This window comes from Callospermophilus lateralis, chromosome 16 (assembly GCF_048772815.1).
Source record: "Callospermophilus lateralis isolate mCalLat2 chromosome 16, mCalLat2.hap1, whole genome shotgun sequence".
In the NCBI taxonomy this organism is placed as follows: Eukaryota; Metazoa; Chordata; class Mammalia; order Rodentia; family Sciuridae; genus Callospermophilus; species Callospermophilus lateralis.
Window position 1 is genome coordinate 14,422,666 of NC_135320.1, and position 16,076 is coordinate 14,438,741.

Here is a 16,076-nt window from a genome sequence, read left to right on the forward strand (position 1 = left end):
TCTGAGACTCCTAGCCAAGAAACTACCGATGCTGTGCTTGAGTTCTTACTTTGAGCATTACAAACTAATAAAGTGCAGTTGTTCTAAGTTACTAAGTATGTGGTGATTTGTTATGACAATAATGCAAAACTAATTCAAAACATGACAAAATCTAGCTTATTTCCTTTACCTCTCTGATTATTATTTTTTTTCTGCCATTATACAATCCCTCATTCTCTGCTAGGATTTGCTTTTCATTTCTACACCTGCTTACAATAAGAAATGCGTGCCCTCATTGATTGAAAAAAAATGATGCTTTTTCTTTTTTCATTGCTTATCTTACCTGATTTCTACAGTGCTTGAAGATTATCCAGGGAGAACACGTAGGAAGAAAAACTCACGTTCAAAATCCAGAAATGCCAATTGCTATGTTACATGGACAAATTGCTCCACCTATTTTAATCAAGTTTCTTTATAAAAGAATGAAGAAAAGTGAGTTTTCCTTGTAAGATTATGTGGATTCAATGGAATACAAAACTCAAAAATATCCTTGAAAGCATCTTAAATGTCACTTATTCAAGGTTGTCTTTTCTGACATCAATGTCCTCTAGGCCATGCTCCCTGTATGCATGTCTCTCCCTTTCACGTAACTTGTGAATATACAGTAAATTGTGAGAATGTGAGTCTTGATGAATTGTAATTTACATATAAAGGAAACCATTTCTTTCACTGTGATACCCTAGAACACAGTGCAGTGCCTAGAAAATATTAAGTAGTGTTGAGACTGCTGTTAAATGGTGAATGTTGTAACTCTAAACCAGTATGGTGGCATCCAATCCTTCTAGAACAAATGCATTGTTCAAAACATGCTAATTTTCTTCCATCCTTGATACTGTCTCACATCTCAGTTTCAGAGGTCCCCATTTTGTGTTCTTCATTTGTTCTAATTCCACATAGTTACCTTTCATGTTATTTTCCTATTACAATCACAATAAATCACCACATGCCTAGCAGATTGAAAATATCTGCTTACCATCTTATAGCTCTATTGGTCAGAATTTTGGTTCTACAACATGGTTCAACAGAGTTTTTGTGTTTTGCATGTCACAAGACCAAAGCCACTTGTCAGCAAGTCTGTGCTCTCTTTTGGAAGCTCTCGAGAATTGTCTGCTTCCAAGTTCAGTCAAGTTGTTGGCAGATTCAGTTGTGTGTGACTATGGGACTGAGCTCTTTGGTTCCTGCTGGATGTTGGCCAGGCTGCCTGACTTGTTTCTTGAACATCTCTTTTGCTTTGTGTTCATGAGACCTTACATCTCAAAACCAGTATGGTTGCATCCAATCCTTCTCACACTGGGAAACTGTCCAAACTTCTATTCTGTCTTATCCCTCTAACTCCAGATGGAGACAGTTCCTGTTTGTAAGGGCTCCTCTGATTAGATTGGGCACATTAAATTGATCTGGGATAATCTCCTCCACAGTCTCCACCACTGCATACCAAGTCACTCTCTTTCTGTCTTCTAACATCACTGCCAAACTGCCATGCTGATGCTACATTTCTACATTCTATTTTATCTTATACTTACGGTATTACATCACTTCTGGGAAAACATGTCTGTGTGACTCAAGCTAAGTGATGATAAAATGATGAATAATAATAAAGATATGCTAGTCTTTGTCTTCTGAAATCACCATATTCGCTGTATGCCCCTACTTTCAGACTAGAAGGAATGAATGGAGAATTGTGTAAGAATTCTGTGTGCTGGGTGTAGAGTTGGGAACGTCAGTTTTGCCTACATTCTGCTGGACAAGAGTGAGGCCATCATGGTATGCAGCAAGCTGCAGCGCGGGCTAGGCAATATAATTTTCCTCAGTGTTCCAGGGAAAAATTAAAAGATTTGTTGAACACAAAGCCTTCTTCCCACCTGTATTTCCTTGCTAGTTGGAAGGTTTTCTGAAATGTTCCCCACTCTGTTAGTCAACTTTTTTTTTTAAAAATTGTAATGAAATAACTGACACAAACTACTTATGAAGAAGAGATTTATTTAACTCCCAGTTTTGGAAGTTCAAAATCCAAATGGCATAATGTGGAGTCTATGGTGGGAAGCACTGCTTGGCTGCATTAGCTCATGGTGCTCAGAGGTATGCCAGAAATGCAAATTGGAGCAAGTATGTAGTCATGTCTAGAATTGGGAGTAGAGAGGATGGGAGGGGTCATGCTTGCTCCTTTTGTAACCACCTTCTCCTGAGAACTAGCAAGTGTAGCCCAGGACTTACTGAGTTATCACAAACGAGCTAGCTTACACCACAATGACCTAAGATCTCTCACAGGACTCCACCTGTTAAATTACTATCTTCACCTTCCAATGCTACCATCTTCCTGAAATTTAATATATGAAACTTTGAGTGGGCACAATTAAGTTATATTTAATCTACAGTGCCCACCATACTCTGAGATGTATTCAGAGATTTTCCTTCAACACATTATCCCATTCCCAGTGATTCTGTGCATTATCCACTGTTTCCTCTTCCCTGAATGTTCTATTCTCGTTTATCTGCATAGGGAGGTGTCCTTCATTTATCTTTGTCAGCCTTTTTATATCATTGTTGGAAGCTCTGGAGGTTCTTCTAGAGGGCCTAAGCCAAAGGTAGCCATTTTCTTTCTCACTTTTTCATAGTAAGTTATTTACATAATACATCTCAAAAGAACCATGACTATATTGTGTATCCTCAGAATGTGCACTTTCCTCAGAGCAGAGATCATGTTTATGAACACCCAGCCTTAACAAATTTCCATGAATATTGTAAACCCACATGGTATTTCATTATTTGTTTGAATGAAGGAAATATATAAACCAATGACTTAATAAATATTATATATTATATCAAATTTATATTTCTTTATCATGATAGTTCATATTTATTTTGACTGTAAAATATGCTAGGCATAAGAATTCTGATAGGAAAAAAAAAACTAAGGCACTAAATAATAAAATAACTCCTTATGGTCATGCTATAAGGAATTGCTGGCTAATTGGGTTTGTGATTTTCACTGCTTAATATGTCTTAATATCATAATTATCAAAGAAAGTAACTATTATAGGGGTATATATTATGTGTCAGAAATTATGATATTGATTTAGAAATGCTAATTCTTTTTAAACTTCACAAGTTCACTATGTGAAAGTTATTCCTGGTGCTTTGTTTCCCTGAATTTCGTCAGATGAGAATATTGGGGATTCACGGCACTGTGGTTGCTCTGACATGAAAAGGGTTTGGCAGGTATCACTCCCTTCCTCACAGCAAGAAAAAGTGGAAAAAAAAAAAAGCAAATCAACAATTCTTCTTAGACCTAATAGAATATTGTGGTCATGGAGCAAACTTCCATCCCCAAAATTAGAATCACAGTTGAAACTGACCTCCTAGAGACACAGCTGGAACTGCCACCCGCCCCAAAACTGGAGACACTGCTGTAACCAACAAATTTCTGGAAACTCAGTGTGCACTATCCTGGTAGACAGACCTCACAGAGACCAAGTCTGGAGGGATATACTTCATCTTTCAGGAGTTTAACCTCCAGTAGACACACCAAGTTAACAGAATAATCATGAGAGAAAAAGTTCTACCTGCTTCTTGCAGTGGAAAGAGAAAGGTAAACTTTTTGAAATATTTCTAGAACATTCTGTTCTATTTCACAAAGAGCTCCTCCTTAAGAAAAACTAATTTATTAGGCCCAAATGAAGATGAAAACATGCGCAACTAGACCCCTCATGCTTTCTTGCATACTCTAGAGGGCAAAAAGAAGAGCCGATATGGACTTGTGAAATTCTCAGCATAAGGACACATGCTTACTAAGAGACAGAACTAATCAGGAAATTATGTAATATTTTTTTCTTTCACATTATACAACCACATCAATAGCTCTTTGGTATAGTAATAGTGAAATATAGCTGAAAAAAAAATTGCCAGAGGCAAACTGTATTTCAGAAGGGATTTCTAGGGAGATTCAAATATAACAAAGTAGACATTATCTCAGTTCCTTTTGCCTAGTATTGTCATGCCTGACTCTCAACAAAAACTCAGAAGGAAAGGTAGACAGTATCATGGTGTGAAGAGACAAAAGTGATGTAATCAGAATCAGATATGTTGGGGATTTCAGAGTTATCAGATTGGCAAAAGAGATTGACTATAATATACCAAAGATATGATGGAAAAATGATAATATGCAAGAACAGAGAAGTAATATAAGCAGAGAGATAGAAACTATAAAAAAGAATCAAAAGGAAATGTTAGAGCAGGGGTGTAGCTCAGAGGCAGAGTGCTTGCCTAGCATGCACAAGACCCTGAAATCCGTCCCTAGCAGCACACACACAGACATACACAGACACACACACACACACACACACACACGCACACCCCACAAGCTAAAAGTGGAAAAAATATTGTAGAAATTCTTTTTAAAATTCCTGTTTATGGCCTATCATTAAGCTGTACATATCCAAGGAAAGAATCTATGAGCTTAACACTGTATCATTAGAAACTTTGCAAAGTATAATCATTAAGAGAAAAATCATGAGAAAAAAAAGTTGGGAGTGTATAGCAAAGAACTGTGGTACAGTTTCAAAAGTTATAACATGTGGAATGTGACTACCAAAATAAGAAGAAGCAGGGAAAGGAAAAGGAGAAAGATCTGAATTGATAATGGCTAAGAATTTTCTAAAACTAATGACAAACACCAAACTACAGATCTGATAATGTCAGAGAACGTTAAACAGAATGAAATAAAAAACAGAACAAAATTCATAACTGAGCCCTTTTATCCATAAACTACAGAAAATTGTACAGAAAATTCAGAAATTAGAGCTAAGACACTACTTTTCCTATGGAGAAACAATTATAAGAATTACACTGGACTTTTCCTCAGAAGCCATGCAAACAAGTAGAAACTGGAGAGAAATATTTGAAGTGTCACAATTGTTTATAAGAAACTAAAATCACCAAACTTGAATCTGAACATAGAGTAATTATCCTTCCAAAAAGAAAAAATAAATCAAAACTTTCTTGGCCAAACAAAGATTAAGGGAAATTGCTGCCAGTAAGTGTACCATACTGGAAATGTAAGAGAAGCTTTTTAGAGAGAAGGGAAATGGTAATTATCAGGAACTTGTATGTACATAAGGAGAGAATGACAGTTAAATAAGGAATGAAGGAAGGTAACATAGATCATTTATTTATTTATATTTAATATTCCTAACCCTCTTTGTATAAAATAACAATAGTCATGATATAATTGTGGATTGTGGGTGATAGGTGCCATGAAATGATAGCATGTTTCAAGGGGTAAGAATGAGGGATTATAGATATTCTGTCATAAGATGTCAGCAATATCCATGAACTGGTATAGTTTTATCTGAAAATATATCAGTTATAAAAGTATACTTCAAAAACTAGGGGAACTACCAACTAAAATAAATTTTAAAATAAATCAAGTAGTAAGAGGTAAAAAATGATGATATCATAAGAAGCTCAACTAAAATTGAGAAGAGAGAAAAGGAAGAGAAAAATAATAAAATAAGAATAATAAAAAAGAAGTTCAACCAGTTCAAGTTCATGTATGGTAGTTATGAATCCAACTGCATCAATGACTTCAATAAACCAATTAAAAGAAAGAGAACAGATAAAAATGAATAAGACTCAATTGCATGTTCTCTACAAGAAACCTACCTTAAACACTAGGACACAGAGACATAGAAAGATTGAAAATAAAGGGAGTTAAGAAAAAAAAATATTCGGTACAAATGGATAAAGATAGGTGGAGGATCCATACTGAAAAAAACTACAGATCTGTAGAGAAAAAACTTAGGGAGCAATAACAAAATGGAGAGAGATTTCAAAATAGTCAATAAGATAGTTGACGGAAAACAAAGTAAAAGGGCTGACACTACCTGATTCAGGAGAGTATAAAACTGTGTCTCAAAACATTGTGATATTAGTAAAAGAATAAGTACAATGCTCAGTAGAGAGAATAGAGAAGTTAGAAACATACACACACAAATACAATTGATCTTGAAAAATAACCAAAAGACACAACAAAAGGATAATCTTTGTAACAATTGATACTGAAACAGTTAATCATCCAAATGAAGAAAATTAAAGCAGAGACATTTCTTACAACTTTTTCAAAAAATATTTCAAAATGAGTCACAGATATAAATTGAAATCAAAGAATTATTGGGCTCTTACGGTAACAAAGAACATCTAGGTGACCTTGGTCATAAACATGATCCACAAGAGAAACATACTGATCACTTGCATTTGATTAAACTCTTTGGCTTGTTGAAAGACACTGAGAAGAGAAAGAGGAAATAAGCCATGGATTGGGGAAAAAATATTTGAAAAAGACATATCTGATGATTTATCAATTTCTGCAAACTACACAATGAATTCTTAAAATTCATCAATAAGAAAAAAAGCCTAATTTTTAAAAATTAGCAAAATGTCTGAACAACTCATTCAAGATGAGGTATAGATGGAAAATAAGCATACAGAATTTGCTCAATACATATACAACTATGAGAATATCATGAAGTGAAAATATGAGAACACTAATACTGGTAAGGATATGTAGCATCAAGATCTCTTTTACATTATTAATGGGAATGAAAAACTGGTACAATCAGTTTGAAAGATGGTTGGGCTGTTTCTGACAAAATTAGACATGTTCTTACCATATGATTCAGCAATCACACTCCTTTTTTTTGAGAATTTTATTTTATTTATTATTTATTTTTATTTTTTATTTATTTTTTATTTTTTTTATTGGTTGTTCAAAACATTACAAAGCTCTTGACATATCATATTTCATACATTAGATTCAAGTGGGTTATGAACTCCCATTTTTACCCCAATTACAGATTGCAGAATCACATAGGTTACACATCCACATTTTTACATGATGCCATATTAGTAACTGTTGTATTCTGCTACCTTTTCTATCCTCTACTATCCCCACTCCCCTCCCCTCCCATCTTCTCTCTCTACCCCATCTACTACAATTCATTTCTCTCCTTGTTTTTTTTTCCCCATTCCCCTCACAACCTCTTATATGTAATTTTGTGTAACAATGAGGGTCTCCTTCCATTTCCATGCAATTTCCCTTTTCTCTCCCTTTCCCTCCCACCTCATGTCTCTGTTTAATGTTAGTCTTTTCCTCCTGCTCTTCCTCCCTGCTCTGTTCTTAGTTGCTCTCATTATATCAAAGAAGACATTTGGCATTTGTTTTTTAGGGATTAGCTAGCTTCACTTAGCATAATCTGCTCTAATGCCATCCATTTCCCTGCAAATTCCATGATTTTGTCATTTGTTAGTGCAGAGTAATACTCCATTGTATATAAATGCCACATTTTTTTCATCCATTCATCTATTGAAGGACATCTGGGTTGGTTCCACAGTCTAGCTATTGTGAATTGTGCTGCTATGAACATCGATGTGGCAGTATCCCTGTGGTACGCTCTTTTAAGGTCTTCAGGGAATAGTTGAAGAAGGGCAATATCTGGGTCAAATGATGGTTCCATTCCCAGCTTTCCCAGGAATCTCCATACAGCTTTCCAAATTGGCCGCACCAATTTGCAGTCCCACCAGCAATGTATAAGAGTACCCTTTTCCCCACATCCTCGCCAGCATTTGTTGTTGTTTGACTTCAGAATGGCTGCCAATCTTACTGGAGTGAGATGGTATCTTAGGGTATCTGAGGGTGGTTTTGATTTGCATTTTTCTGACTGCTAGAGATGGTGAGCATTTTTTCATGTACTTGTTGATTGATTGTATGTCCTCCTCTGAGAAGTGTCTGTTCAGGTCTTTGGCCCATTTGTTGATTGGGTTATTTGTTTTCTTATTGTTTAATTTTTTGAGTTCTTTGTATACTCTGGATATTAGGCCTCTATCTGAAGTGTGAGGAGTGAAAATTTGTTCCCAGAATGTAGGCTCCCTATTTACCTCTCTTATTGTTTCTCTTGCTGAGAAAAAACTTTTTAGTTTGAGTAAGTCCCATTTGTTGATCTAGTTATTAACTCTTGTGCTATGGGCATCCTATTAAGGAATTTAGAGCCCGACCCCACAATATGTAGATCAGAGCCAACTTTTTCCTCTCTCAGGCACAGAGTCTCTGATTTGATATCAAGCTCTTTGATCCATTTTGAGTTAACTTTTGTGCATGGCGAGAGAAAGGGATTCAGTTTCATTTTGTTGCATATGGATTTCCAGTTTTCCCAGCACCATTTGTTGAAGATGCTATCCTTTCTTCATTGCATGCTTTTAGCCCCTTTATCAGTTATAAGATAGTTGTAATTTTGTGGATTAGTCTCTGTGTCCTCTATTCTGTACCATTGGTCTCACACTCCTTAATAAACCAAACAAGTTGAAAACTTATGTCCCCACCAATACCTAAACATGAATGATTATAGCAACTTTATTTTTATTGTCCCAAACTGTCAGCTACCAAGACATTCTTCAATAGATGAATATATAAACTCTAATGCGTCCATATAATGAAATATTTTCAACAATTAAAAAAATGATTTTTTTCTAGCAATAAAAAAGCATGTAGTATTTTAAAATATGTATATATTTCTAATTAAAAGAAGTCAATATGGAAAGGTGAAGAGTAGACGTAGTTTGATGTGCTGTGGTTGCCAGAGTGTTTAGGGAGAGCAGAATGAATAGGTAGAGCTCAGGGGAGTTTTAAAACAGTCAATCATATCCTAATAATGGATATATAGCATAATACAGTTGTTAAAACTTGTAGATATACACTATATAAAGAGAAAATGTTTATTTAAACTCAGGACTTTAGTTGATAATTATGTACAAAAACCACTTCATGAATCTTGACAATTATACTATACAGGACAATAAATATAGGAAAAACTGTGTATGCTGGAGGAGTATATATCAGGGTGTACCTAAAATCATTCTGTGCTTTCTGATTAATTTTTTTGTGGACCTAAAAATTAAATAACGTAATTTTTTACAAGAGAGGATGCATACATTTTTAAGAATTTTCAACAAGATTTTTCTAACATAAATTATTTTACCTTAAAAAGCCAAAAGTTTAGTAGAATAACACTAAGCCATATATTAAGGATTGTAATTGCTTGTTGTTACTATCTAGCACATGAGGAAAATACTAATAAAATATTTATGAACAGTGATACTTAAAAAATTCTATATTTTTATTTATTATTATTATTAGATTACTGGGGATTAAATTCAGGGGAACTTACTCACTAAGCCACATCCCTAGCCCCCCCCCCCCGCCCCTTTGTATTTTATTTAGAGTCAGGGTCTCACTCAGTTGCTTATGGCCTCACTAAATTGCTAAGACTGGCTTTGAACTCAAATCCTCCTGCTTCAGCCTTCTGAGCCTCTGGGATTACATGTGTGTGCCACTGCGCCTGGCTAATACTTTAAATGCAAAATAAGTGAGTGTTTTTGAGCAGCACTTACCTTTGTTTCTGTTTTATTGCTTTTGAGTTTGATGTTATTTGGTTCTGACCTCGGTGTGAGAGGACACCTTTGATTTTTTTTAGATTCTAGGATTTTACAATTAAAAGTATTATTTTTGTGTAACATATTAAAACAGTTTTGTTTGTTATAAATTGTAGTAAGTGACTTATAACCAAATCATCCTCTTTTCTGTATAAAATTTTAGAAAACAATTTTTCTACGACTTTCATCAGTATTTAGAGTTGATCATCTCTATAGTCTATTGTCTAAAAGGGTAGGAAAATAACATACTATATAAATTCAGAACTTTGTTTTGGTGTCTGCATTATTTCTAAAATGTTAAAATAACAACAATGAAAAACCTTCCCCATTCAAATTAGGTGATAAAATTGTTGAGTGATTTGATTATCTAGATTACAGAGTTCAACATAAGGCAGAAATTATAGTTCCTAAAACAATATTTTATTTTTCAACTTTCAAATCTAATATCAACTTTCAAATATGAGGCGGTTATGTAAGAAAGCAAAATTAAGATCAAGATTGTTTGAGTTTTGTTATTTCAGCTGCTTCTGTTGGTTGTTTGTATTTTCTGGCTATGTAACAGTCTGGCTAACTATATAATGCAGCATTAAATAGAGGTTTAGTCCTAAACCTTTGTGAAAGATTATTCTCTGTATATTATTTTTAACTACAGAAATATATTATAACTAAGTGCTCCACTTGGAACTGGAGATGTGATCAATACTATTTATAAGGCAGTTAATGCATAAGAGTCCAAACAAGGGACAAATAAGTGTTAGAGGGATAATCTTTAATATTTTTCTCTATTGCATAAATGGGACTTTTTTTTTTACACTATCTGTATAACCGAATTTCATACTCAATGAATATTTGCCATAGTCATTTCTGTGAGTGCTATTGAACCAACCCAACATACAATTTATTCAACAAATGTTTCTATAAACTTATCCGATAAATTCTTAGAACAGTAGGGTACTGGATAATAGTTTCAAGAAAGGAAAATAGGAGAGGATTGACGTGAGAAATAAGACATGCAGCTAAGAATAAATCTCAACTAGAAGGAAAGAAGAAATTATCCAAGTGGAGAGAAAACATTGGAGCAAAGCAACTTAATCATTGAATTCTGGGTCCCAGAGGAGATAGAATTTCAGCTCTATAGGACAACTAGCATCAGTAGGTTTAAGAGGAATCATGAATGGTGCCAGTTTGGAGTTGACAACAGTTATTTTTGCCTTATTAAGGTTGTTGATATGGAGAGTCTGAATAAGCTTTGATTCATGACAAGATAACTATCCTTGGAGACTAACAGCCAAAAGCAAATGGAATTATCTTTTTTTTTGTTTATTTTCATCTGTATTAGAAAATAGTCAAATAGTCGACCATTTTCAAAAACTAATTTTTGGCATGATTTCCTATTTCCGTAGCCTCAGAATAAATTTACAATTCCAAATATTGTGCTTTTCAGCCTCACTTTATCCAAGCAGCTCTTATAGTCTGGATAGCTATAAAAATGGCATAATCACTATTTGTTTAGTGGTGATTTTGTCATTACTTGCAGAACAACAATAAATACATAACTTGTTTTTGCACCAAAGAATAAATAGGCAGCTATACAGGGCAATTTTTTTCTTCATTATCTTTCTGAATGAAGTGGTTTAAAAGCTTCAGAAACAACACCCTTTTAACATTACAGACTGCCACCTCCTGGAGGATCTAATAAACATCTAAGGAGACAATGTGCACTTTCCAATTGACTGAATGTATACAGACGTATGCAAATTCAACAGAAGAAACCAATATGCTTTCTACTGGAACAATAAATTGTCTGTTTATTTCTGTGCTACATTTTAAATACAAGAAATTTTCATAGTTAACCTGAGGCTAATTATATTCTATGCATTTCAGAAATAGTTATCTATACATAAATCATTAGGGAAAAAAATATCTTGCTAAACAGAAATGCCTAAAAAAAAAAAAAAAACAGAAATATACTCAGGATGTTATATTTTGGCACCAAGTATTTAAATTACATCTATTGTTTTAACCTATAGTGGTGCAGTCATATTATATTTGAGGTTGACTATCTCCCATAGCTGCTGAAATAAAATTGAAGCCATTCTGTTAAGATAGACACCTAAGAAGCATGTGGTTATTAATACAGAGGAACTCCTCCACATAAAAGATAAAAAATAACTTTGAAAGAAAAAAAAATCAACCATGACAGTGTTTGCATCAATTTAAATTTAATTATCTTGGTTGGCCTATCTGCATACCAACCCTGTCCACAAATCCAAATGTGTGCTCTGTGAATCTGAACATTGAGGAGTTCTAGTATTTTGGAGTTGGAAAAGAAAAGAGCTATCATCTGGTCTAATTCTTTATTTTCATAGCTCTGAAGCCAGTGAGTTCCAGAGAAGTAGAGCAACTGCCTGGAGCTCTGTGACAAAAAAAGTCCAAAACTGCTCTTAAGGAAAGCTACTTAGGATTTTTTTTTTCAGTAAACTAATCTTAAATCAAAAACAGGAAACAAACACATAATTAAGGGAAACTTTGTCATTGAATTATTTGCTGCCTTGTTGTTTAATCAACACTAATTTCTAATGGGTTTATGTCAGTCAGTAGTAATTTCATTCTGTCAAACTTAAAAAGCTTTAACCTCCCAGTGAGTGAATGTCTTTCAAATTTACAATAGAAAGTGGCAAAGATAGATAGCAGCACTAATTAAACAAATTTCATGGCATTCAATAGAAGGTAGGTTATGAGCTAAGTGCAAAATGGAAGATATTTATATTTTCACCACTAGTGGTTTCTATGCCAAAGCCCTCACCTGAGTTGACGGAATTGTCTTTTCAGGCTGAGCAAGTAAACTGAGATTTAAAAAACAAACAAACAAACCAAAAACCTTAACATAAAAAAAAAAAAAAATCAATAAATGGGCAAAAGAAATAAACAGAAACTTCTCAATAGAAGAAATACAAAAATCCAATAAATACATGAAAAAGTGTGTTCAACATCTGTACCAGAGAAATGCAAATCAATTAAGATTTCATCTCACTACCATCTCTAGTGGGCACAAAGGAGCCTTTATACATTGCGGAATTGCAGACTAGCACAACCACTCTGGAAAGCAGTTTGGAGATTCCTCAAAAAACTAGGGATGGAACCACCATATGACCTTGCTACACTACTCCTGGATATTTTGCCAAAAGATGTAAAATTGGCATACTACAGGGACACAGCCACATCAATATTTACAGCAGCACAATTCACAATAGCTAAATTAGGGAATCAACCCAGATGCCCATCAACAGATGACTAGATTAAGAAATTGTGGTGTGTGTATGTGTGTGTGTGTGTGTATATGTATGTGTGTGTGTGCGTGCGTGCGTGTGTGTGTGTGTGTGTGTATATATATATATATATATATATATATATATATATATATATATATAATGGAATTCTACTCAGCCATTAAATAGAATGAAATTATGACATTTGCTGGTAAATGGATGGAAATGGAAAACATCATGCTAAGTGAAATAAGCCAAACTCAGAAACTCAAAGGTCAGTGTTTTCTTTCTTATGCAGAAAGTAGAGTAAAATAAAGGAAAGGGGGAAGGAAGGATAAGATTACATAAAGAACCAATCAAATGTAAATTAATAGGCAAGTGAAAAGAAGTCTAGTAGAGTAGAGGAAGGAGGGGTTGGGGAGAGGAGACCTCAGGAAGGAAAAGGCTGAGGGAAAAGCAGGGATCATGAACTGAAATCGATTTCCCTGCGTGTGGGAGTTTGTGGGATAAAACCCAGCTATTGTATATAACCATAAAGCTCTAATTTTAAAATATCTATTAGAATAAATATTAGGATGCTTGAGAGCAGTTAACTATTTTAATTATAAATAAACTTTAAAGGGTCACAAAGTACAAGCAAAACAGAGTTAATCCAGTTATGTTTAATATAATCACTTGTGATGCATTGAATTCTTTTTTAAAAATATTTACTTTTTAGTTTGAGGTGGACATAATATCTTTATTTTACATTATGTGGTTCTGAGGATCGAACCCAGTACCTCACGCATGCTAGGCAAGCACTCTACCACTAAGCCACAACCCCAGCTGCACTGAATTCTTAAAATGAAGAAATTTAAATAGCAAACTGGTAGCCAAATTGATAAAATTTTATAAATTTATTTCTTGAACTGTGTTTTATGTGTCATTGCATAAAAATTACTTTAATCATTGCTTAAATATCTATGATTCTTATGTGGTTGATTATCAACGATAATCTAACAGGTTATTAGAGAGAAAAATCAAAGCAATGATCTGTTGATTTCTTTAAGTAAATTGTGACAATTCAGTATAAGTAAGGCTCACTTTTTTTTTTTTTTTTTGCAGGTTATGTTACTGGCATAATAAAATTGAAATGCTGGGTCTTAAGACTATCATGGAGTTGATTAATGTGTGTACTTCCCAGGGTAGCAAAATCAGGAATAAGCTATCAATCAAAACGGGATAGATATGGGTGGCTAGTGTTAGCAACCTGAGGAGATGGTAACTCAATCCTGCCTCTTGGTTTTCCTTTTTCTGACAGACTTTCACAGCCTCTAATGACAGTCTCTGCAAAACAGTGTGGAGACGGATTTGGCAAACATTTCACTTTTTCTCTCAGAGGCTTTTGTCTATGATTTTTTACTATGATACGTACATACATTATTTCTGAAACAAAACAGATCAAACTGAATGTTTCACTTACCATGATTCTATGAAAAATTATTCAAAAACCAGTGGCTTAAAACAACCACAGAATGTATTTTGCTCAGAGATCATCGATTTGAGCAGGATTTACTGAAAACAGTTCATTTCTAGTCCATTTGGGGCAGGTTGAAGACCAGAGCTGAACTTATCTGAGACTGGTAGCTGGGTACTTTTGAAGGCCCCCTCACCATGAGTCAGTCAGAGAATCACCTCAGGCTATTGGCTGGAATACCAACAAGCAGGTTCCCTACGTGGCTTGAGCATGCTCAAATGGTGACTGGGTTCCAAGAGCAAGGTTTCCAAGAGGGGGGGGGAGGACTACAGAAAAGCACTCAGCATCACATCTGCCTCATTCTACCTTCTGTCACCATATAGTCTTCACCACTGAATAAGTGTTGCACCCTATTTTTTCCATCCAAAATTTGGTTTATAACCCTTCATGGTGTAACCATTGTATGGTATAACTTTGTTCTTCATTGCACTTAAAAGGTAAAAAGAGCAGTAATGCACTCCCCAGGAGCATGTGGATGCACAATTGTTTTCTCCTGCACTGCTAGCTAGGATTCTCAGAATGTGCACCTTGTCAATACTTTTCTGAAGCTGCCCTGGGATCTATTCAGAGCTCTGCAGTACCAACAGTAAACACATCTTATATGGGTGGGGCTGAGGACTGAACTTCAGATGAGGAAACCAGGGACAGCAATAGAGAATCTTCATACACAAATTCAATTTTGTAAATCTACACCTTGAAACACTCTAGTAAATATTCCTAAGTGTGATAGTTCAACTATAACACACAAATCAATAACAAAGTGATAACTGTTCTTTTTGACCAGAAAAGTATTCACTCCACTGTCTTGAATCAATGTGTGTCAATTTGAACTATTGATTTTTAGTGTCTATTAATGAGTATTTCATGCATCCTAGTTTGTATCAAAGACAGTTTAGTAACAAACAATATTTTTAATTTGTTCTAATTAGTTATACATCACAGTAGGATGCAATTTGACACATCATATATAAATGGAGTTTAACTTCTCATTTTTCTGGTTGTACATGATGTAAAATCATACAGGTCATATATGCACACAGGTGATAATATTTGATTCTTTGATCCTTCCTACCCCCATACCTCCTCCCTTCCCTTCATTACCCTCTGCCTAATCCAAAGTAACTCTAGGTAATACCAGAAACTCTATTATTAAAAAGTTTTGCATAATAATTGCACCTCACTTTTTTGAAAAAAAAATTGGCATAAAATCTGGGCTGATTATGTGGTGAAATACAATGTTATTCTTTAAGAATATCACATACTCCAGTATTAAGGATATTAGAAATAGATTCCACCTTTTGGTGGGAATAGAAAAGTACTGGAAGAATATGTGGGGAAGAACAATACTATTGTGCATTTGAAGACAGTGGAATTTATTATATTCTATCCTCTGGTCAGTGTTATTCATGGTATGTTTTCCACATTCAAAATATATTTACTCCTTCTCCAAATTTTACCTCGTTATTGCTCATGGTCAGGATTTAATGATCTAGCTCAAGTACGGATGTGGACAAGATTTCTCACATTTGACTTCTTGAGTATAGCCACTTTCATTCTCAAAGATGTTAAGGGGCTGAATCATGTTCCACTAAAAAACGTACAGAGAAGCCCTAACTCCTAATTCCTCAGAATGTGACTGTGTTTGGAGATGGGTCTTGAAAAGAAGTTATTAAGTTTGAAGAGGCTCAGCAATAAAAGAGAATAAAATCACGGCATTTGCAGGTAAATGGATAGAGTTAGAGAAGATAATTCTAAGTGAAGTTAGCCAA